This window comes from Tamandua tetradactyla, chromosome 14 (assembly GCF_023851605.1).
Source record: "Tamandua tetradactyla isolate mTamTet1 chromosome 14, mTamTet1.pri, whole genome shotgun sequence".
NCBI classification, from domain to species: Eukaryota; Metazoa; Chordata; class Mammalia; order Pilosa; family Myrmecophagidae; genus Tamandua; species Tamandua tetradactyla.
The window spans coordinates 77,567,776-77,593,278 of NC_135340.1; the positions used below are offsets into that span (position 1 = coordinate 77,567,776).

At 39.5% G+C, this 25,503-nt stretch overlaps 1 long non-coding RNA gene across 2 annotated transcripts in view; it reads right to left on the reverse strand.

Moving 5' to 3' along the window:
* Positions 1 to 25,503, reverse strand: part of LOC143656207 (uncharacterized) — a 370,650-nt gene that overhangs the window by 282,011 nt on the left and 63,136 nt on the right. For both annotated transcript variants that reach the window (XR_013162430.1, XR_013162431.1), the window contains exon 2: positions 23,175 to 23,388. This is a non-coding gene — a long non-coding RNA (uncharacterized LOC143656207). The remainder of the gene's footprint in view (positions 1 to 23,174; positions 23,389 to 25,503) is intronic.

The following is a 25,503-nucleotide window of genomic DNA, read 5'->3' on the forward strand; positions in this document are numbered from 1 at the left end:
TCCACAATTTCAGTGGCTTGCACCAACAGCCTCGTCACTCAGATTACATGCCTATCATCATTCAGGCATGAATTTCCTCCACATCATCTACCCTCAGAGAACCAGGCTGACTTGAGTCCTGGAATATGGTAGGACTCATGTCAGAAGAAAAAGAGAGTATGGTGAGCTATGAATATGTTCTTAAAGCAGTGATTTGGAGGCGATAGTGCACCCACGTTTCATTGGCCAAAGCAAGTTACATGGCCATGCCTCTGTTAAATGTTGGTGGGGGGAGGTATAGTCGTCCCCCAGGAAGGGGCACAACTCCTATGGGCAGGCTTGACATCAGTGAGGCAGGGAAGTAAAAGGGGTAGCGAATGTTTACAACAGTGCTGTAACCTACCACAATATAAAAGTACTAGGTGGGTGCTTTATACTGGATGATTGGTAAGTTTAGTTTGACCTTGAAATTCTATGATATGTCAGGGTTCTCCTGCCTTTTGGAGGGAAGCAACTATTTTTTTAAGCCCTGAAGGAGGGAGATGAGGGGTTAGAGTGATCATACAGTTCTTGGAGCAGGTTGGCTATAGCTTTTTACAACACCCTTTCCTGCAGATACTGCATGATATAGTGCTATGCTACCCAGCAGAAATATTACATGAGCCACATGTTATTTTAACTTGCCTAGTAATTACATTTAAAAATGTAAGAGGTAATATTCATTTTAATAATAAAATTCATTTAACCCAATATATATAATATTAGTTCATCATAAAATCAATATAAAAGTTTTAATGAGCTAAGTTTACATTTTTTGTCTAATAGTAAGTCTTTGAAATCTTTGTGTATTTTACTCTTAGAGCACATGTCTGTTCGGACTGGCCACGTTTCAAGTGCTCAGTAGTTACAAAAACTAGTGGCTACTTTGTTAGACAGAACAGAGTTGGTAGAAAATGCTGACAGTCTGGCAACAGACAGACCTGGACTTGACATCCCAGGTTGGTGAAGAGTATCTTGAGCTGCTGTATTGAGCAGAAATAGAGAAAAGAATCAGGAATAAGGGGAATTTTATCTGTATCACTACAGAGTCATGCATATAGGATATGGTTAAAATTGCAGAATGACTCAGACAGACGTAGATTTGAAACCTGCTCTGCCACTTACTGGCTCAGTGTTCTTAGATAAATTACTTAACTTCTTTTAGTTTCAGTTTTCTTATCTGTAAAAATTTTACTTCTCTTGAACGGTCTATTTGAATATTACTGATAGCATACATATGGTATCTGGCACGTAATTCACATTTGATAGTAGACATTATAACAATAAAATTATTATTAATAAAACAGTAGTATTGATAATAAATTATGAATAATAAAACTGTAGTATTAATAATAAAAGTAATAGTAATAATAATGTGAAAGAGGAAGAGAGGTAGAGGAGACAATGTCATTGTCACTGGGAAGGGAGTACATTTATGGTAACAGTCAATTAGGTTAGAGTTTATAATCAGGGAGCAGATATCAATTACCCAGGTAGAGAACTCTAGATTACTGCTTTCCTTTACTGTCCACCTTTTGTAAATCGTCTTTATCAAGAACCTTTCTCCCTTCAACTCAAATTCGTCAATCCAGCATACCTCCTGCTTCAGCAATTATAGAGAGAAAGCCTTTCAATTTCATATTCAGAAAGGTTTGGAGAAAGCATTTAATTAAAGAAAAAAAAGTTTGCTCTTGCATGCTGTTGAAAATTTGATTTGGGATGGTGTCCGCAGATCTGACTACTACTTCTGGCAGCCTAGCCAATGCTTACAACGGAGTCTCATCTTGAGGCAAACAAACCATTTGTTCCTGGCCAAATTTGGCATGTGGCGCAGGCACAGAAATTTAAGAGATCCTTTCCCAACACTGCCTTTTCAGCATCATCTTCAGGGGTCCAGCACAGAGCCCAAGAAGACATAAAGAGAACAAGAGTGCGCCTCTAAATTATTGTGCCTTATATTTAGAGTAGGGAGATAAAGAGGGCTGGGGGGCAGTTGGGTTACAGCATAAAGGGAGTAGCCGGCCCCTATTTCTTGGCTCGATCTTAAGAAATTCTTCCCCTAAGCCTTCCCACAAGCCAACCAGACCTTGAGTTCTTTACAGTATGAGCATTTGGGGACCTAGTTCACACTGACTTGAAAACTGCTATCAGCACCTTCCCTGGGGTCCAAAAACAGGCAGTATGGATTATCCTCTTGGATGCCAAGGTTGAGATGGTCCACAATACACTAATTTTCCAGGACAATGAGTGTCTCAGAGTTGATCCCTGACCCTGCAGCAACACACAGAAAGAGCTACGTCCTCTGGTCAGCCAAGAAGTCCTGTTTGCTTAGCAACTGGCACCATTAGCCTCAGAAGGGGGATAAGCAACCATAGGAATTTCAAATGGCGAATTTCCCAGAAATGCATTCTTCTTTTCTGAGAACAGCACAGATTGGGTGGTTTAAATGAGGAGCCTAGGGTGATATCCTGGCACTCAAAATATAGCAAAAAAAATTGCCTGGGTGCTTCATAATAAGAATCATTTATAATTTCAAATCGTTATATACCCTTGGTATATATTATTGTAAAAATATATATTTCCCTAGCAGTAGACAACAAAAAAATCATCTGTTATTTTATTAGAATCAAATGAGAAATGTACACAATTGAGATTGAGAGATGTACACAATTGAGACAGATAACAAAAATAGAATTTTTCACTTATTTTATCTTGCTGTTTTCCATGAGTAAGAAAACAAATGAATCTTTTATGAACTTTACTTTCATCATGAATAATGTTGTATATGACATTCAAATGTAGACTTAATTATTTACTATATATTTTTTCTGTTGATTTCTGGACATTTAAAAATAAATTGCTATGATAGTATCTTTGGGGGGGGGTGGTACACAGGAACAGACCTTTCAGCTTTTTTATGCAATCTATTCATTTCAAGGGCATCCCTGCATAGGATCCAAATTCTCCATTTCCTTTGCGCTTCATTTTAATGAAACCCCAGCATTTTTCTTGCTCCAAAAATGCCAAATGTAGTTAAGAATGCCTTGATAATATGCTATTGCTAAAAACTACTTATATTCATAGATTCCTGACAGTTGACCAATTTTTGACATGGTATCTCTCATTGTAGAACTTTGGCCAATATATAGATATATATCTATTGTGTATGAGTGTGTATTTTGCATGTATATTTTACATTATGTAATTTACACCTTCAAATATTTTACTGCATTTTGATCTCCAATTATGACAAACATATGTGTACTCTGAGAAATAAAAATATGTAAAGTGCTTATTATCAGGATACAATTCTTGATGTATATTTATAAATAATTTTTAAGTGGCTATGAATATTTTAGAAGCTAGGAATAATCTATAGGAAAGAAGCATGCCCTGAAATTCTGCATGTCAGTTTCACATCTTACTGCTTCTGTTTGAAACAACTCATTACCATCTAGTATGAAATTAAAAAACTACTTGCCTCTGCAAAGCCAATGTGTGCATGTGCGTGTGTACGTGTGTAAGTCTTTGTGTGTTTTAAGTAAAGGAAAGATATCATGCTGCTGAAAACATCTCAAGAAAGGAGATCATCATATTCCATTTAATGGAATAAAATGTAGGGTCTTTGGGGTGCCTGCCCATGTGGCAGGGGCAGGGAAGCAGGGACTTTCACAAGCAAACATGCAGGAAACTTTTTCTTCATTAAGTGTTGCTGGGCGAGAGAGGGTGAAGTTTGGCTGCCATGGCAGATATGGAGAAGTACTGGTCTAGGCTTTATGTTCCATCATAATGTCTTGTGACTAACTGTGTAACTCTGTCAGCAGGTGGTTTATTTGTGGAATTTTTCCCTCCTGGCCAGATAATGAGGAAGACTATACCTCAGAGAAGCATAGCTAAATGCTGTGTTTCATCCTCAGAGCACAGGGCCGCTGCATAGTACCCCCATCTCATCACAGCCACAGAAGGTTTTCTGTGTTTAAGCTGGGAGCCAGGCTCCTTACAGGGATGGCCATAGCTCAACATCTTTGGCCTCATTTTAAAAAGATAGTTCACCCTGATGCTGTGCTCATTTTTGCAATAGCAAGCAGGTGAAAGCCTAAAAAGAGGAGAATGAATTAAAATGCTGTTAATTATGCTTGAGGCTATGACATTCCTTCCCAAGTAATTATGTGAGGGAGATGTGTCCCCAGTGTTTCTGGTTCCTGATAGTTTCCACAGAAAGTGGGAAGAATGGATCACATTCATCCATCAAGTTCTTGGTGTTCCTGGACCTGGCAAAGCTGGTAGCTTCTGCCTAGCTTTAAGAAAGCTGTCTGCCTCTCTTTAGTGCCACAAATTGATGTCAAAAGGGAGTTGAGTCGGAAGGGTGTCTCTGGTGATAGAAGTAACTCCAGTTTTATCTCCTTAGCTTATTAGAATAGATTCAGAGGCATTTAAAGTTTGCTGAGGAATCATCTATTTTACATTGAAGTTCAAGGTCACACAGTTAGTTAATGTAAGAACTTCCAGTCAATTTGTGCTCTGTTTTCTCAAAGCTGCTGAGTAAAAAAGAAGAGAAAGGAAGTAGATAACCTAATGGTTAGCGCTGAGCCCTGCAAGCTAAACCCATTGAATGTTTTATTTTGTTTTTCTTTAACAAATCTGTTACCTTGAGAGTCTCCCTTGACCTCTTGCCCTAGTTACCAGAGGGAAAGAAATACAGGGCACAGCTGAAATGGGAAACCAGACACTTCTGGTACATTGTCTTTGGCAAATGGATTACAGGAAACACTGATGCTTTTTGATGTTGTTTCAGCAGCCTTTGGGGACAGTCTGGAGTTCTGGGGCGGACCTTGGCAGATTACACGTGTATCAGAGTTCAGAGGTTTATTTGTTCTTGTGGAGATTCCAAATACTCTTGAATGCAGCACAGAAAATGAATTAAGAAGGAACAGGGCAGCTACAGGTACTTACAGACGTGAGGAGACTTAATAAAGCCTCTGCCGAGATGAAAGGACCTTAAACTCCATTAGCAGTATCCTTGGGAAAAAAAAACAAAAAAACAACCATGCAAGTGGGACATTCTGAAATGGTTGTCACTGGAACAATCCACTACAAAGACTTTCCACCTAATTGAAATTAATGATGCCTCCAGCTGCCTAGTTTGAGTCCCTAGGCTACCACCAACAGAAATGCAACAGGCAGGATGCGTTGCTTAGGCAAGGAATTTGGTTTCCACTTGGCCCCAAGTTTTTAAGAATCTCTGCTCGTCTATGGTAAGGCATCTTTCCTGGATAAATAAAATTTCCATCTAAGAATGTTGGCCTAAGATAGAAAGGTCCAGCCCATAGGAAAGTTGGGAAATTCTCAGAACTTTTATTTGGCAAGCCTCAAAGTTTCCAGTTTAGGGAATACGTTTTCGGAACCAAAAGATTTGTTGTTGTTGTTCATATTTTTCCAACTGCCAGGTTGCAAGAGATAGTCTGGCAGATTTTTTTTTTCCTTTCTGTTTTTTGTTTTCTTTTTTGTAAAGCAACATTTTTTTTTTTAATCATAGAAACACATACCTGAAGAGGATATTAAAGATAAGTCTTGAGTGGCACTGACATCTTTTCTGTTTTCAAAAGATTCCTTTCTCCTAGCCCTCTGGTTCTCAAAGTTGGCAGCACATTGGAATTAACTGGGAAACTTTAAAAATACTGATGTTTGAGAAATTCTTATATAATTGGTCTGGGGTATAGACTAGGCATATAGAGTTTAAAAACATCCCTAGTGATTCTAATATGCAGTGAAGTTTGATAACCACTAGGTATAATCACTATTATATATATATATATATATATATATATATATATATATATATATATATATATATATAAAATTGTGCCATCTATATTTTCAATTAATACCTGTCTAACCAGCACCCTGTCAAAATGGAAGACTGTTTTCATGCCAAAATATCATCTTAGATGTTTTTTGGAGAAAGAATTAAATATGCGAAATTGGATTTGACCTGGTGATTTTCATTCATCTCCCACAGTCAGGTACCACACAATGATTATGCATTTCCTCTACTTAACTGCTATTAGAACTAGAGCATGAGGTATGTTTCTTCCTTGGAAGATTTGCACTGTAGTGTCATCCAGTGAGGATTGGAACTTGGGAACCCCAAGGTCAATATCAGGGTTCAGAAAATGACTGTGCTGGTTGCCTAAGGAAGAAGAGCAGGAAACCCTTTCGGCATTTCCCACTTAGTCTCTCCCTCTTGGCCAGCCAGTCAGAACTCTCAGTGGCAAAAGGACTTTCCCTAATGCATAGCTAAAACAATGCCTTGAATAAGTAGCCATCAGAACTTCCAAATCACTTCTGCTTCTAAGCAAAGATTCAGTATTCTTCCTAGGGCCAGCTCTGTATTTATTTGTAGAGGGTGGCCTTGAAGATCAAGTCTAACATTTTATTTGGAAGCCAGAAGAAAACGAGCCTAAGCAATCACAGTAACTCGGAGACACTATGTTACAAGTATGATTAGAAAAGTCATCAAACATGCTTTCCCCCAAACTCTCACCCAACATCTTCTAGGTTTCAAATATGGCACTGCTACAGAACCTTAAATTTTCATTATCAGACATTTTTTGGGGGGTTAAGTCATTGAAGGTATTGCCAAAAGACAAATATGGGAAGCAGCACTTGATGTAATTCTCAAGTAATGATGGGTTGGGGGGCAAGACCCTGCTCCTCTAGACTATACTTCTCCTTCCCACACTGAGCTGAAATCACTGGGGTGGTGAAGAATGCTGTTATATCATGTTGAAATATTATGCATTTCTTACGCATGGTGTGGAGATAAGGGAAAAAAACCCTGAGAACAATCAATTTAAACCAAGAGTGATTAACATTTTGGCACAAATTAGTTGATCAGATGCTAGTAAAAGCCCTAGGGACAAGGACAAAGGAAAGAAGAGAGTTGATGGGGAAAGAAATGGGACAGTAAAATCTGAGGTTTGCAGAAGGTAATCCCAGGTGAAGAATGCTTTAGCCAAGAAGGGAACAGAGTGAGGTTGGAGAGGTGGTAAAAGTTGGGGCAAAGGAGTATCCAAAGCAAAATGCACAGGCTCCCAGGACAATATTGGCTAAGTCTTCCTCATTTTTCCTAGTTGTGTCCAGATTGAACTAAATGCAATCAGAAATGAAAACTGTTTTGTTTGTTCCTTCCTTTTTGCTACATTAATAATAGTAGCTAACATTTACTGAATACTTACCATATGCCAGGCACTGTTCTAAATACTTTACACCACCTCTATGCAGTAGGTGCTATTATCGTCCCCATTTAAAAAACAGAACGGACGGGTGAAAGAATTTGCCAAAGGCCACTCAGCTATAAGTAGCTGAGCTGGGATAATGAACCAGGCAATGAATTTCCAGACTACAGTTAAAAGGTTTAGAAGTGTACGTGGGAGTGAATCTCTAAGAAGAAAGAAAGTATCTGCATCTCCTCTCCAGGGATAGCTAAAACCATTAGTTTTCAAAGCTTTTACTTAGCCTAGAAGAAGATAAACACATTTTTGCCTTTTTATAACAGCTTTGATTCCTGAAAGGAATCACATAGGCCATTGAGTCTTAATGGGAAGACAAGTCAGGATTTTTGTGGATGAGGACGAATGTGGCATCTGTGGGGTGTGGCATGGGAAGAGTGCTACCTTGGGGATGGAGGATGGAGAAAGAAGACTTGAAGGGGCTCAGGGGACACTGGGTCCTCTTCCCGAACAAGGTTGTATCGTCTGTGATGGGGCAAGTCAAAAGCAAGAAGGGGTAAAGAAGCCCTCTACCTGGTACACATTTTATAGCCCAGAATTGACCCCAGCACGTGGATAACGTCACAATACTCTATGCATCAAGAACTACTTGTAATTATGCTCCTCTCTTGAAAAACTAAAAGGCCTCCAGTCTGAACCTGAGGTAGACAGAATGTGCTTTGGTTACAGAATACCTTTCCATTTCATGTACTCATTTCTTAGTAGAAGTCCCACATTTGTCTTTATTTTAAAAGCACAGTAATTTCTTCTTCAAAAAAAAGCCTGAATGTGGTTGCTTACGTTGTAAGCCCCCATCTGTTTGATTTGATTTCCCTTCATAAGAGCTTCCAGAATGGCTCTGCTTTTTGTCTCTCGAACTAGTGGTCCAGTTTTTATGGAAAGGACTGATACTGCTTCAGTCCTGTATGCAATGATTGAAAATTGAAAGCAATACCCTAAGGGCACTGAGGTGGGACTACAGCATCCACCGGGGAAGGATACTGCATCTTTTATTTGCTACTACAGACCTGGTATCTATTCCAGTGCCTTGCACAAAACAGTCCCAAATGGTGGAGACTAAGGTTCAGAGGGAAGAAGTTATCTTTCCAAGGTTATTCAACAAGTGCATTAGTTATATATTGCTACACAACACATTACCACAAACTTATTACAAATTACCACTAGTAGTTTAGAACATCACACATTTATTATCGCACAGTGCCTGTACGTCAGAAATACAGGTACATCTTAACTGATTCCATGTTTCTGGATCTCTCCCAAGGCTGTAGTTAAGTTGTCAGCCATAGCTGGGTCTCATCTGAAGGCTCATATGGGGAGTCGTCCACATGGTTGTTGGTAGAGATGACTCTCAGTTCCTTATCACACAGACCTCTCCAATGTGTGGTTTCCTGCTTCATCAAAGGGAAAATTTGCTAGCGAGATGCAAGTCATGTTCTTCTATGTCCTAATTATGGCAGTGATATCCCATCACCTTAGCCATATTCTATTGATTAGAAGCAAGTCCCAGGTTGCATTTGTTCTGAACAGGAAAGGATTATACAGGGTGTGAATACCAGCAGGAGGGGATCATGAGGGGGCTTCATCAAGTCTGGCCACTACAATCAGCCAGGCAAAACAAGATTTAAAACCCATTTATCCTAACTGACATATCAATGATAACATTGTCTCTCCTTTAATTCTCCCTTCTCCTCAGCCACTCACAACAATACACATTTAGTACATGTGTCATATGACTGATTACGAGCAATGTGAGGATAATTCACAGTTATCATAAGAGGGACTCACAATCTATTAGGGGAAATGAATAAAAGAGCTACAGTCTTAGTCCAGAGTTTTCCCAGCATTTATAACACTGGCATGAACCAGAAAATGACCATAAACCAGGATCATCCTGGGGATGACAAAGACAGGGTCAGTCAGTGAATGAACTATCACAGGTGTTCCAAACGAGGTGCAGGAAAAGAAAAAGACTTGCAAATAACATAATTCCAGAAAACATGCCTGGCCTGTCTCCCCACCAGCCCTCTTCCCCAAATGCCCCATCCATTCTCAGGAACCTTTCCTGCCATGTGCCTTTGCAGCCTTCGACAAATATATATTTAGTAACTGCAGAAAGATTTACATCTATTACCTTGCCACAGAATATGAATGAGGTATTTCAGCAATGTTTTATGGTTAGGTTGTACAACAAATTGCCACATCTGTTTAAACCCCTGTTTTACTGAATGCGTGCATTTCTTCCGCCCCTTCTCTTTTGGCCCGTCCCCTAATCTCCTTCTATTCCCATACACACAGACACAAGTACTCCACCTACTTCTGGACACTGAGATTATTTTCCCTCTAAAACTTCAAAGAAGGAGATTGCCTGGCAACTTCTGAAACTTTCCGTGTGTTCTATTACATTGAAATGTTTTTTGAAACTTGGGGAAAGAGTAGTGGAGTTGTGGAGGTCTTCTCATGTCAGGATGATGAGTCTTTTTAAAGGCCAGCAGGCATGACGTGTGACAGTGCCCAGGTACTCAGATCCACTGTGTATGACTTGCAGGAGTCTCTGCTCAGGGGGATAATTTATCATATTTTAACTGTGGGATCAGTAGGATTAATTGTTTGTCGTGCATTTTTGTATTTGATGGTGTGTGAGTATATCCCTGTGTGTGACAGAGTCATTTGGTAGGCTCTCCTTTCCTTTTTGTTTCCTAAACCAATCTAAGTCTCTCCCTTACCCAAATCTGCTCACCACTCTCCCATTTCTCCAAATCCATAGGAAGTGTCAACCTTCATATTCAAAACAGAAAAGCAAAAAACATATTTAAATTTCTTTTTCCAAGAACATTTCAGAACACGACAAAGTTCATTACTTAGAAACTCCATCAAATTTTGTTCATAGCCACACTTCATATAACAAAGAATACAGAGCATAGCCTGTGCTTCTCTAACAAGACTGCTAAGCACAGGAATTGGAGCTGGCTAGGGACTTGGTAAGTCAGTCACCTCAGGTTTCAATCTTGCCATCTGTGTAATAGAGAGGCAGTATTGGAGCGCAGACTGTGGTGACAAAGGCTGATACTCACTTGTTGGTTGTGTGAGAAGTTACTGAACCATCTAAGCATTTGATTAAATGGTATTACTCTGCTGTAGTCTAAAGAGACTAAAACAATTTCTTTTGAAATGCTTAGTTCAGTGACTGGTACATTCTAAGTGGCCAATAAATATTATTGGGCTACTAAGGGCGAGGAGGCAACATTCAGAAGGAATGGTCACACATCCTTTGGGGGTGTGGAAAGAAAACATTATGGCTTCTTCTTATGCTTTTGTTTCCTCTAAAAGAGAAAGAAATCCATTAAGATTTATTAATGATTAATATACGAGTTGACCCCATGGCCTCCCTCAGTCTGTGTATATCCCCCTACAGAGTGACCTGGGAGGCAGATGACCTTACCTTGAAGAAAGAGAGGCTCTTCACAACAAAGACAGGTGGACAGTGGAAGCTGTCACTGCTTCCATGTCACTGTGTTGAAATGAGTTAGTGTGTACCCAGGTAGGTGAGTTTGCCAATATTATCTAGTTTGAACCAAACTACTGTTCATAAACTAGAAAAATAATAAAAAAGATTCCTGCCTCACTCAAAAAATGCATTTGTTAAGAACTCTTAGCCCTCTGAGAATTTACCCTACCGGCAAGCGAAGCAAACTAACAAGTCAGCCTGCCACATTTCATGGATGCTGGCAGAGTACATGAGACTCCTAGGCCAGAGACAAAGGACTTATCACTCATGACAGAACATGCAGCATTAACCTCATGTTTTTGCTGGTTCCCTTGTTCTCTAAGTCCCACAGGAACAACACAGACAGCCCCAGGGCTTCCTGCATGCACAGTGGGTTTACATCACAGGTGAAGAAACATGAGTGCAGAAAATCTAGTCTCTTCTAATGGAGCTGTTAGAAAAAAGGACCAACTTTTACCAGAAGGAGACATTATCTTTATATATAGTATTGGACAGTAAACAAATCTGCTCTCTGCTCCAGAGACAACCACTCTCTCTATTTCAAGACTGTTCACTATACAAACATCTTTGAAAAGATAGCCTAGATGAAAGCTGTCAGCCTCTGCTTGCACGACACACAGAAACATGGGAGACCCATGGAGAATTATCTCCAGACACCATGTACTAATGAAGTACAAATTAAAATAAGCAAATCTCAGCTTATATTTCTTCTACTCCAAGAATAAGAAAGTCCTGTTATAAGATTTAAAAATGACAACCTAAGATCTAAGAAAGGTCAGCTAAAACAATTAGAGGTGATCAAAGACTATCTGAAATATGGATTTATATCAACTACTATGGATAAGTCTTAATCCAGTAGTATATATTATGGCTTAAAATATTAGCAAATGATAATAGCATATTTATGCCACTTATAACTAAATAGACATATAAGCAAAGAAATAAAATTGGTAGTGTGTGTCAATGTCTTTAATGTTTGGGGATTAAACATTCAAAAGTTTATTGATCCTACTCTAGAGAATATAGAGAAATGAAGTATTGGGAATGGAAGAGCTCCAGATGCAAAGGAATTGGTATCATTTTCTTCCCATTCTAAGGCATCCTTCAGTAATAGTAACTGTAGAATGTGCTTAAGAGCTTCTGTATCTTTTTGTATAAAACATCTTTTGACTCTAAAAAGAGGGTAGAAAGCATTCCTCAGTGTCTTGGCTACCTCTTGAATTAGATTAAATCAGGTAAACAGATCCACAGACTAGAAGGCATACGCTTCCCCCAAATCTCTGGAAAACAATTTCTCCAAGGAACTGAGCTTTCCACTGGGCTGAATATGGAAGGTGGAAGAGTCAGCCCAAGGTGGAGTAGTACCTGGGACAATTAAGACTATGTACCTCTTTCCAAATTCCCCTGACTTCAAGCTTGTTGAATGTGGGAGAAATCACAGTAAAATTAGTATCTGAGCAAATAGGAGGAAAAAGTGAATCACAAAAGGGCAGAAGTGACAAGGAGAGATAGGGCAAGGGGAGTTGTTAATAAATGCTGTCTTTATTAGTGAAGGTACAGTCCTGCCTTGCCTTCCAGTTAAAGGTTTTACTGTTTTGAGTCTTTGTCTCAGTCTTTATGTGAATACAGGGTGGTTCCTCCTCCTCCTACTTACTCTCCCAGGCTTCAACAGCAATCCTGGCCTTTACTCGGCAGATGGCCTGGGGCAACTGCCCCTGTTCAGTACTTCTAGAAGCTATTTTCACAACTATTTGGTATAGAGATACTTAGGAGGGCAGGAAGGGACCTCTTTTGTCTTAGTTGCACCACCAGGAAATGGCCCTTGTGCTTACCTAGCAGCAAAGGCAATTCCATTCACTACCCTGCGATCAAAAGGTCAGAAGCAGGAATCCTTATTTTACTCTCTGCAACTGGACAGGACACAGATTTTGAGGTCCTACAGTCCTGGGTTTCAATACTGGCTAACCTCTTCTTAGCAGTGTGACCTTAAATAAACCACATTACCTTTTGGGGCTTTGGATTCCTCATCCATCAAACTGAATTGACCCTCATGTGCTTAAGATAATCATGAGCCAAATGCATAGGTGCTCAGTAAATGCAGTTGTGTCTTCCCTTTTCTCCAATCTCATAGAGTAGTTAGGAAGGGTATATGGATAATGAATAGGAATGTACTTTCTAATCTTCAAAGCTATAATAATTATTTTGGCGGTTGCTATTTCTGACACCAAGTTTTCTCTGTGGCTCCCTGGGTCTAAAACCCTGCCACCTAATAGGAAGGACAATTTCTAACTCTTTTGAAATGAGGGGTAAAAGGTGGAAGGAGATAATTAGTAAATAGTCAAATACTGGCAGCTGAGACAGAAGACAAGCACGTTAATCTGGATTTTTTTAAAAACTGAAGCCAGGAAGGGACTAAATATGCAAGAATTTTATTAGGTGAACTGCCAGTGAGAGAAAATGGAGAGGGAACCAGAACAGGCTGGGAGAGCTGTCAAACTGCAATGTAAATCTAATCACCCAGTGAAAGAGATTGCAAGAGGGTGAGTTGGAAGAAGCATCCCAGATACCTTGTAGTCTAAGGAAGGTTCTGCTAGGCCGTTGGGAAGTCCTTAATCCAAATTCAGCTGTCAGAGGAATTCTGTGTCTTCCAGAAATGGCCCTACCCTAGTGTTCCTGCTACACTCGGTCATTGACTGAGAGAAGCCCATGGAAGGCATGGCTTCGGGCAAATGCTGTGATGGCTTTCAAAGTGCAGCAGCTGGGACCTTGTTCAGCTGCTCTCCCTGTAGTTAGAGGTCTGTTAGGAAAATTCTCTTGCTAACTAAAGTCAGTCCTATGTACATCCTTCTGCCCTCACTGGAACAGCTTCATAGACATAGGAAAGTTACATATTTTCCTGTGTAACTTGAAGGTGACCTGGGAAGACATGTAATACTCATAAAATTAAAAAATCTCCTCATGGGTTGTCAGGATGACTGAAACTTCACCACTGGAAATTTATTACCAAAGGTCTTCAAAGTCTCCTTGGGAAAGGATTAGTTTAATAGCTCCTACCATGTAATTCCGACTCAAAAAGATATTATGCAACTGAGTACCAGATAAAGAAATGGTGTTGGTGGGGATGATAGTGGTAATAGTGGTAAGGGTGATATTGTAGGATGGGGGTAGTTATAGTGAGAAAAAACTATCTAAAATAGTGGGACCCCTGAAAGACATCTGCAAACTTCAATGTATTCTGCAAAAGACTCAGGTGAGCATTTGACCCATCTGAGCATTTGACTGATTTCCACCAAACAGACTTACTTTTGTCAGGAAAAGTAGTACGCTCTTAAACCCTAAGATGGTGCCCAAGAATAGTTGTCAGTAGACTTCCAGGGGCTGTTCATGTTGGCAAATCTTGGCATGGCCTGCCTAGGCTAAACAAAGTTCCCAACTGCTTATATATGACTTTTCGCTCATTGAGTGCATTGGGCAAGTCCTTGGCTGGAAAATCAGGAACTTATTTCTTTGAGCTTCCCTGCCCCTTTAAAAGTGACTAAAGATGATGTTCCTCCTCTAAGTCCTGCTCAGAGTCAAGAAGGATGTTAGGACTTCTAGGACTAGAATGCATATCAGTTGTTGGCTGGACCTGAATATCTGTTAGAGGGCAGAACTAAAAACACCTTGGAAACTTTCCCAGAGATACATTTCTCTTAAGGCCAAAAGGAAAGCACAAGTGATCCATTTTGAACTTATTAACAATTGTCATATTCCTGTCAGGGCAATGGAATAGCCAGTTTTGGGGACCTTGAGTTCTCCACAATAAGTCATGATGGTTTACAGCAGCAATTCTTGATCAAGGCTGCAAATTAGGACACCAAGGGAGCTTTGAACAAAGACAGATCCCCAGACCCAACTACTATAGCATTCTATGTAGGAGGAGGCCTGGGAACCTCTATTTTAAAAGATCCCTCTCAGTGATTTTCATCATTGGCCAAATGTACAAACTGCTATGCTACGCCAAAGTCTAGCCACTGGGTTTTGCTCATTCTGACGTTGTCTTGACCTGAATGAAATCTTATTTGAATAAGTTGGGGTAAAACCAATGAAAAGTAGAGCTCATTTACACACTTCAAAGTAGAGTGGGTCCCTGGGAAGCAGACTCTGAGATGGAGATTAGCCTGCAAGCCTTTTTCAGGAAGTGCTCCTGGGAATAATACCTGTGGAAACGAAATGATGGGCAGAAGGAGACACTGAGCTGTGATTTAGGCCCAGTGAAAGCCTCAGGTGACCCATGGGAGCTCTGGAGCTGGGACAGTCCCCTAGAGTGGTCCTGAGTTGGGGCAAGGAGGACGGGCCTTTTTATCCTTGTGTTGATCGGTAACTGAATTTAGGCTGCTCGGGGAAAGAGGCGTGGCCTTTGATGAGACAGTTTTCCTTAGCTAAGGGGATCCAAACAGTGCTGACAGCTGAGGGCTGCCTTATGGGTGGGCTCCCAGAACCCAGAGAGAAAGGTCTTTTATTGCTGAGAGAGGATCTGGGCAGAAGAGCACAGCGCCTACCACAGTGGGTTTAAAGTGCAGATGTGACTCATTTGTATCTAGCACTCAATCAGAATTGTGCTAGGTACTGTGAAGTACAAAAAGAAATTTGGCTTTCTGAAATTTCCCCAAACTCACCTAATACAAGCCCATGAGGAGTCAGGAGGTAGCATCTTGCACAGTATAAGAGACTTAAGTGAGCAACCAATGTGTGGGAATGAAAGGAGACACTGGATTGACATGGAACTCAGATTTGATAGAGGAGGAATGAGGCTGTTGGAGGTGAAAATGCTCAGCTAGTTGGCCTTCTCTGCTGAGAACAAAGATATTTGCACTGTTACCACATGGGCCAAAGCCTTCATTCTCCCACTCATTAAGACTGTGAGTGAGCATGCATTAGCAAACAGTTAGCAGGCAAAAATCATATCAATTCCCTGAACTGTGTCTTATAACAAAATAGTGCCCTATTCCCCCACATAAAGACACATTCCACCTCCAGACCTACACTATCTTCACAGAGAATTGGGCCCCAACAGCATAAAATCTATGCTTATCATGAAGAGGCTTATTATAACAGAAAACAATGCCACCAAGGCTAGATCCCAGATATTTGATTGTGCTGATTTTTATATGCCTCTGCCAAGTTTCACAGTAGTTAGATTCCCCTAATCCCTCAGTAATTATTAGAGATGGCTAGAAAAAAACCCCACCACGTTCTTTTGATGAGAATGATTGTTTGGTGTTCCTATTTATTTATTCACTTGTAATGAGCAGGAGACACTTGGTAAGCCTGATCTGTTCTTCTATCAGGTTCCTTTACGCATAAATTATTTGAGGATAAGATTTACACTCAAAGAATAATGAGGTAAACAGGAGCAAAGGGAATAATTTAAAAGTAATTCATAATAAGGAAGTGATCATATACATACTGAAAGCATGGAGAACCCCATACTGATATTCAGCTCTGTTTGAAGTCAGGTCAAAAGAGAATTCAATCCAACGGACCATTTCTCCAAAGAAACCCCAAAACACATTCTGGTATTTTAACTATGCCACAATTTGAAGGCCAAATGTTGAGAAAGAGAAATGACTTGTATCTTCATTAAGATTGTTTCTACTTACTTTTATTTCCTAAATTAATTAATTAATTGTTGCTTATTTCCTAAAAAGTTGCTTCCTGGAGAAAGTGCCCATCATTCATCGAAACTATGTCTAGTTATCCAAATGTCTTAAAACAATTTATAAATGCTTAAAGAGAGCCAAGCTCAGAATACAATTTAAAGGCTAAGATTTTTGATTAAGCAAAAGGCCATTACTTCAACTATGAACAAATAACTCTTTGCCTAGAAATGTAAACAGAAACATAATTTGTTAATGGTTTGTCCCTGAAATCAGCCCTCACCCCTTTTACGTGGTTATTAGTCTGGGACATCAGGGAAATGAGAAGCAGCATATCTGAAATTCATTTAGAAATTTGGCAATATTTCCTATGCTACCTTAATGGATATGGTAGAGAAATACATTCTAGATAATCAATGGCTACCTGGAGGAAGATTGTAGTGCCATGTTCCATCCTATATTGTTTTTCCAATGACTGTAGGGTAACTAGAATAGATTGATAAAATCTGTGAATAGTAACCTAAGCTAGGAGGAACAGTTCTTTAGCTTTAACTACCATCCTGAAACCTGGGCTCCAAATCGATGTCTCCTGATCCTTCTTGATCTCCATATCTGCCTAGAGTCCACATTTCTACCACCAGTCTCTTCAAAGCACTCCAGGCCTTCTCTATCAAGCTCCTTACAACTCCTCCAAAATATCCTCCTTATCCATTTAAAAAAGCCATTCCAACTTGTTTGGTATTTGCAAACTGTAGCAGCACCCCACTCTCGGTACCAAAATCTGTTCTAATTTGCTAGTTGCCGGAATGCAATACACCAGAAATGGAATGGCTTTTAAAAATGGGAATTTAATAAGTTGCTAGTTTACAGTTCTAAGGCCAAGAAAATGTCCCAATTGAAACAAGTCTATAGAAATGTCCAATTTGAGGCATCCATAGAAAGAGACCTTGTTTAAGAAGGCTGATGACATTCAATGTTTCTCTCTCAGCCAGAAGGGCACATGATGAACATTAAGGCATCTGCTGGTTACAGAAAGGACTCTCTTCAAAATGTCTGCTTTTTTAAAGGATTAATGGGTGGAGTCACAACTCTATGGAAGCTATCTGAACAAAAGTTACCATCCACAATTGGGCAGGTTACATCTCCCTGGGAACAATCAAAATGCTCCCAGCCAGCAATATTGAATGAATATTAAAGGACATGGCTTTTCTGGGGTCCACCACAGATTCAAACGGCCACAACATCTTTGCCTGATCTCTCTACAGGCACCTAACATGTCTGAAGCTGAATTTATCACCACTACTCCACCCTCCAACTGCTTATCTCCTATAAATCAAATTTTAATAATTGGAATGACCCTTCATGTAGCTTCCCAAGCTAGACTCCTTGGAGGTATCCCTAAGCCTTCACGGTCATCACATCTAAATATCTAATCCATCACCAAATTCAGTTGACTTCATCTCCTTGATGTTTATTTTATGGTAGATGCTGGCAGTAGAATTTTAAAAAATGCTGAAGTAAAGGAAAAACAATAGAGCACTGTGCTTGAGTTAAAAGCAAATGAAAATAAAAACCCAAATTCCAAAGTAAAAAAAGAGAGATTTAGAGGTTTTATCAATGATGAACCCATAGTTTAAAGGGCTTCAAAAAGAATGAATGTGACTCAAGGCTATAGTAATTGAATTATAGTATTTAAAAGGACTGAGATAATAATTTTGCTGAACTTTATACTCTCATAGGGGATGGAATGTTGAAGGGGCTTGAAACCACATCATATAAGGGATTTTTGGAGGGAGTGGGAAGGTTCTCCTTGGAACAGAGAACTCAGAGACAGATGTGATGGCAGTTTACAATTTAATGAAGGATGCTCTATGAAGCAATAATCCTGGACTCTAATCCATGAACCAGAGCTGGGCTGGCTTTGTAAGAATATCCTGGGATAATTCTACAGATTCTTCAGCTCCACCACCAAGAGATTCTGATGCAGGTGCCTTAGAGTGAAGACACCCACCCTAACCCTGAATACTTTGAAAACCCCTTAGATGATTTAGGTTGGGAACCCCCTTATAAATGAGAAATCCAATTTGTTCAGCATATGTCCAAGAGTCAGTGAATAGAAACCAGAGGGAGATAGATCTTTACAGCCTACTAGGAAATGCATTCTATAGCTACAGCAGACCAGAGACTGAATAGGCTTCCTTGTGAGGGGAGAAGCAGTGAGTCACTGCTGGTTTGAATGGGACCACGGTCATTTTATAGGAATGAAATCAAAGAGGTTCAAGCAAGATAGGAGGTTAAACTCTAAGATCTTTAAGATTCTAGGGTATCACATAGTATCTGTTGAAAGAAACAAAGACCGATAGGCACAAAGCAGCTTTAATAAATATTTCATCTCATTATATTATTATGTGTAGGGTATAAAATATCCGGCTGTGGCAGAAGCTGTCAGCACCACACCCCATATGCCCTTGTACCTATGTCAGTCGCTGCTGAACTGACTTCCAGTGTCCAGTCTTTGCTCCTCTTTACCTGAAGGCTTTTGAGAACTAACAACCTGCTGCCCCCAGAGCAATGCTCAACTAATAACTGACAAGAGTTATAAATACCACCGTTCCCTTGCCCCTCAGGCAGGATAAATGTGAAAGCCATGCTCCACACGGGCTCCCAGAGTATTTCGGTGGGATCAAGCTCCACTTGCTCATACGGTAAAGACATTGGCTGCCTTTTCTCCCTGTCTCTTCCCCACTGCCCTACTCGCAGGATAACTTCACAAATAAGTTATCTGAACTCAAATCCTTGTCTTAAGGTCTGCTTCTGGGAGAACCCAAACTAAGATACCAGCTTTTGCCAACCAAGCAGCAAATAATTACCTCCGAAATGAGAATTTGAGGAAATCAAGATAAAAAGCCATATAATGTGTAAAAAAAAAAAACAAAAAACTTGGCAACTTAACAGTGCCTGCATTTTGGGGTGATATTGATAGTGTGATAGACACAGGTAAATTAGCACGTCCAACCACCCTCACCTCCCAAGAGCACTGGCTACTGTGGGTTACTGTTTACTGAGCTCAACAGTACCTACTTCTCTGGGCCTATTTTTCCTTCACAGTTTCATTTAGGACACTACTTATTCCCCCCAACATATCTCACTGTTTCATACTTTTGTGCCTTTCTTTGCCTTTTCTAATCACCATTATCCTGGAAATTTCTGTTCAGCTTTTGAAACACAATAAGTTGTCTCCTTTTCCAATAATCCTTCTTGCCTCATCCCCCGAGATCAGTGGAGTCACTCTCCACTCTGATTACCTCTGAATCCTACTGTAACATGCTACAACTATCAATCAACTGGCTATTTAATATTAAAAGAGAAGCGAGTTAAATTGGAAGGCACAGAAAATTTCTACCCTCGGCTCCCTCTTGCACTCACTGCCAGAGAGTTCCTCAGACGGATGGTTTTTAGTGACAATTTATTTGTGTATTAGCTGTCTTTGGTTCTGTTCATTTGCAGCTAGTTGAGCTAGAATGCAATCATTGAACAGTCTGCATTATTTGAATCCAGATACAGTTCCCTGAAACCAGGGCAACTTATTCAGTAATTTTTAACAATCTTTTATAATAAAAAAAAATGCATATGCTATCATCTTAATTGAGAAGAGCAGGGTACAAATTTTTTGTGCCCTATAAATTCAAAACTATGAAATTGAAAAAAGTGGAAGGAAATACGTTAATGGGAACTCTGGTGGGTCTGGGATGTGGGGCTCTGGTGATTATTTTTCTGCCTCTGTCTGCTTTTTTTTTTATTTTCTGAGTTTTCAATAATGAGCAGGTTGCAGAAAATAACAATGACACCTTTTTCACCCGTAAAAATTGATTTCCCACAGATCAATTACCATGGAAGAAATTTTTAGTTATTAAAGAATTATCTACAAAACATGTCAGAGGCCATAAGGCTTTATTGGCAGGTTCTTTCAAATACTGAAAGAACACATAATTCTGCTGCCAAATAATTTGCTCCAGAATATAGGAAAAGCTGAAGAGCTATGCAATTATGCTTCTAATGAAACAAGCATGACCCTGAAACTCAAACCTAATAAACACACATGCACACACATATACACCCACACCCACACAATTATAGATCAGTGGCACTAATCAATGTAAAGATAAAAATCCTAGACAAAATACCAACTGATCAAATTCAATAGCATTTGAATTATCCTCTACAATTAAACTAACCTAGGAATCAAAAAGCGATTTAATATTAGTAAAACTATTATTAGAACGAATAGCATCAAAAGGGCAAAGGAGAAAAACCATCCTGATGAACACTGAACAAGCAGCAAGTACAATTCAAAAATGTATATCTTAAAACTGAGGCTACAAGAATCCTTAATATGATCACTGGGCAGTACATTTAGTCATATAGTATGTGCTCTGGAATCGTTCTGATCCAAGCTCAAATTCTACCTTATCACTTTTAGCTGTGGGACTTTTAGTAAGTTAGTTCATCGTTCTGCCTTGTTCTGGTCTGTCAACTGTGTGTAATAATTGTCTTACCTCATAGGGATGGATGGTGTCACCATAAATACATTGATGCATATTAAGTGCTTAGTACCGGTCCTAGAACTTAGCGGTACTCAATAAGTGTTTTAATAACATTTATGAAACAAATGCTATGATAATAAAAATGATGATGACAGGAAGTATTAGTATTCATAGTAAAAAAAATTGATATATTTCAGAATTTTATTTGTGGAAGTCGCCTTCCACAAATACATGTGTCTGAGCTTCAGCCCTGGAGGGTTGTCTTCCCAGGTGATTCTAATTTATACCAAAGATTAAAGACCCTAAATTAGAGCCATTCCTAGGAAAATCAGAAATCAGATACTGATATAAAATACTGACAAATTGTTGAATATTGTTCTGAAAGGTCCAGCAATGCAATAGTCATGAAACAGAAGGGAGAGGTATAAGTATGGATAAGGAAGCGACAACTTTCTTTTTTTCAGAAGCTCTTTCTGTGAACAGAGAAAATTCACGACAGTCAAAGCATCCCCTCAAAAACAGCTCTCATAGAATCAGGAAGAGGGTTTAGGATAGTGGTCTGATACAAGATCAATATAAAAATGGTTTTTCAACAATAGTCATTTATAACATACAATAGGGGAAAAAAAACTTATTCATAATAACCCCAAACATATAAAGTACCTAGGATCAACTTTATGAGAAATATACTAAATCTATATGAAGGAAAGTAACACACTTCACCAGATGATATAGAAGAGTTGGGCAAATGGAAAGATGTATAATAGTTCTAGGAGAGTGCACGGAATATTGTAATTTAGGAAACACTACTTCCCAAGTAAATTTATAGACAATGAATCCCAATAAAAATACAAATAGATTTTTTTTAATGAAACGATTTGGATTCTATTTGGTAGAATAAATGTGGGAGAATATAAAGCCCGGAGATTAACACAGAGCAGGTGTTTAATGAATGCTAGTTCACTTTTTCACGCTACGTAGCAAAAGTTGTGATGCTTCAGCCACAGTGAACTCCCCTCATTCAATTCCTATAATTCCTATAATTACCACATATTTGGCAATTACTGTGCAAGTTTTGATAATTCTACTTTACATTGAATTTTTAGTTAACTTACGTTGCTTTGCTTTAATTAGTCTCTCCCAAATAGACTGTAAACTCTTTGAAGTTAAGAACTAGGTTCATGCATCTTTGAACTAAATATTTAATGACACTAGTCATCTCCTGGGAGCAGAGGATGATACAGAGATGGTAGACCACAAAACTGTCATCATCTCATTATTATAGAATAGAATAAAGTACAGTTAGTCACAATTGGGGGAGTTAAACTTGGCGGTCACCAAAGCAATGTAAAATTAGAACGCTGAACACAGTCTCAGGTCAGAGTGAGCCTCCTCTTAGCAAGAGCAATTATGGCTAAAAATCATATTGGCAGAGCCCTCACCTCATTCGTCAAATATGCTGGAGCTTATAAGGAGCTGAGGTCAGTTTAACAGCCCTATGAGGATTTTTGCAAAACAAAGATGACTAATTAGAAGACATACATTTCTACTTCAGAGCAGTCAATGGTCTATGAATACAAAGGAATGAATGAGTTCCCAAATTCCTAAGCTTCAGACAAAATATTTCAGAATCATGCTATGAGTGGGCCTGGCAGATTCTCAAAGTATAGTGGCTGCAAATTACTCACTTGATATTTTAAGCATATTTTGTAAAAGTTGAGGAGAAGATATTGTAAGTTTGGAAGTATACATGGGGAACATAAATATTAAATCGGTATGCATACAGTTTCCAAGAACTATGAGTAAGCAAATCACTTCTTGACTTCAACTTGATGTCAGTTTTACCTAAATATATGCAGGGGATATTAATACTTTACTTGTGTTTACTTTAACAACCACCAGGCCTGTGTGAAAATCAGCTTCACAGCCAAATAATGTGACAAAAATGACAACTCCAAGAACATAGAAACCACTTTGCAAGTTTTGCTTGCATTTTGTGTGTAATCTCCAGAAAAAGTTCTCGAGCATTGGCTACCCACGGTCCCTCTCAATCTTCTCCTTAACACTCAGGGTAGGAGTCTTTCCAAAATACCAATATTCATGTCAGGAAGACCTCTAACCTTCAAAGTTTATTCATCAGTCCAGCCATTATTAAACAAAAGTGGATAAATCTCACCTGTAAATCAGCGCTCCAAATCTCTGAGCAGTTCTGTGACATTTCAGAGCACCCATTCACACACTCCCCCAGCGAGGAGCGTCATGGAAGGATCTAACCCCCAGATGAGCTCGACTTCAACTTCACTAACTGCTTCCATGTGGCAAATAACCAGCTGTTGGCAATGATAAGGTAGGCCCACTGTCTCTGCGTCAGCCCCAGTTCTTCGGACAATCTGTAGGATTACAAGTATAAAGATACTTAACACGGCCTGTACTTTAGATAAGTTAAAATATATTTGAGAAATAAATCAAAAGAATTAAATAACTCAAGATAACAAAAGTACAATTGTTGAAAGTATATCGTAACTTATTTAGCAATGGAAAATTGCCAACAATGTGGTGCAGAAACAATAAATTTTATGGGAAATCAGAGGACAGAGGTTGCCCCGTGGACAGGGTCATTAGGAAAGGCTTTTGGGAAGAATTGAGTCTTTCAGTGGGAGGCCACTTAGCTTAGTGCTTAAGGGAAAGTGTTCTAGAGCCAGATACTCTGCTTTCCCAACCTGCTACAACACACAAGAGCTGTGTGGCCCTGAGACACTTAATTTGATCCCTCTAGGCTTTAGTTTTCTCACCTGTAAATTGGAGATAATGAGAGTATCTACCTTATAGGGTTAAGTGAGATAATACATGTGAAACAGCACCTGGAATATAATAAGGGCTTAGTTAAATGTTAGAGGAAAAAATAAAATAAGTTCATTGTGAAAGATCTGTTTGGAAGCAGACAAAGGACGGGTAGACAATGCAGATCAGATTATGCCTGGGGGAATCACCTGAAGACAGGTGTGTTTCCTTATATCACTTCCCAAAGTTTCTGGCCATTCATAATGAAACTTCAAGAGATAAGGGAATTTTGAAGAACAATAACAAGCATTCGGACTTCTAGAAATATGGGTTGGAGGAAACTTTGCTTCCTGATTTCTCAATGAACTTATTCTGGGCCTAGCATAATGCCAACAGAACAAAACCCCAAATACTCAGAAACATCAACCAGAAAAATCCAAACAACTGCTTGACCCAGAAGAAGAGAGGGCACCATTGACTTTTTATAAGACCAGATTTGAAAGTCACTCAGATACTCAAAATGGACTCTTAACACATCATTGAAAAGAACATTTCAATTAAGTGGAACTCTTAGCCAATCTAATGTTTGGAATGGTATATTCAGCCTGCCACGTTTCCACCTTTCCCCCATATTTGCACCACCCTTCTCCTCCCTCCCAGGGTAAACAATAGGCTAAAATTTTGTCTCTGTGGATCAGATGTTTGACATCATACAGCCAGACTCAATTTGTAGAAAATAAGTCAAGAAACAACTTAGCCAAGAAAAGGCCAAAAAAAAAAAAAAAAAAGAAAAAGAAAGAAAGAAAAAAGGGGCCACTTCACTATCATCCACAATGACTCCCAAATTCCCGATTTCTACATATGATCTGGCAATAACAGATACAGACTGAGGATTTTAAAGCAATTTCTGCCACTCCAGGTGCAAGCACAATTGTTCAATTGGTGTTAGTGGCTTAGAAGGAGGGAGTTTATTGGACTCCTCGGTGGCCTCCTCCCAAAATCCAGCTGCAAAAGCTGGAGTTCCTTGCAAAAACAATTTCACACCTAAGGATAGAGCAGCAAGAATACATTTACAGAGGCAAAAAGAGCACTAACTCTTGAACCAGCAGCTTTCAGAGGGGGGAGGGAAGGGCCAGTCACGATGTCCTTCAGCTCCATGTTTCTGGAGGACACCTTTGGCCGTAGCACCAGATGTGGGTGGGCAGAAGTTCCCAGCCAGTGCAGCCTGCTGGCCTTCAGGGTGAGACCTGCCAAACTTTCCTTTCACACACTATGGCGGAGTGGGGGTGAGGCTTGGGAGGGAGGGATGTCAGAGAGTCTACAATCAACATAAAAGTCAATTTTTATAATCACTTCTGTGCCGAACGGCCCACTTTCCCTCTTGTGCTTGGGGACTTCATCATATTAAGGGGAGGCAGCAAAAGAGGCACGTTCTTTCCAGCAAGCAATACATCTTCAGGCAGTCTCTGTAAGAGAAGAGGGCTCACAGACCACCTTGCAACTCCCAAGAAGCCATGACCACAGGTCACCTTCAAGAAGAATCCTAGACATAAACCTCTCTCTTTTTAATCTCAGGGGACAATTTTAAATTTGTAGAAAGTGCACTGATACAACTGTGCTGCAACCATAACCGAGAGAATTTACATTTTATAAAACAGTAGCTAGACCAGGGTTTCTTCACCCAAATCAGTCCAATCCATTATCGTATCTTGTTTGGACAACCA